Raw genomic sequence first — 214 nt, 5'->3', positions numbered from 1 at the left:
GAGGTATCTTTGCCTCAGCCTTATGGACGCAAATCGCATAATCCTGAAAGAAATCAAATTTTGACTGAAAATGAGGCCACAAACCACGGCAGTGAGAGTGAGTATTGGATCTTCAGGAAGAGGGGAGTGGAGGAGAAAGAAGGAGAGAAGGGAATAGGGAAGGGAGAGAATGGACGTGAAAAAAGAGATTGGGAAAGGCATGGGAAGCCTGTTG

Source organism: Penaeus monodon, chromosome 15 (assembly GCF_015228065.2).
Source record: "Penaeus monodon isolate SGIC_2016 chromosome 15, NSTDA_Pmon_1, whole genome shotgun sequence".
NCBI lineage: Eukaryota > Metazoa > Arthropoda > Malacostraca > Decapoda > Penaeidae > Penaeus > Penaeus monodon.
This window is presented reverse-complemented; position numbering follows the sequence as displayed.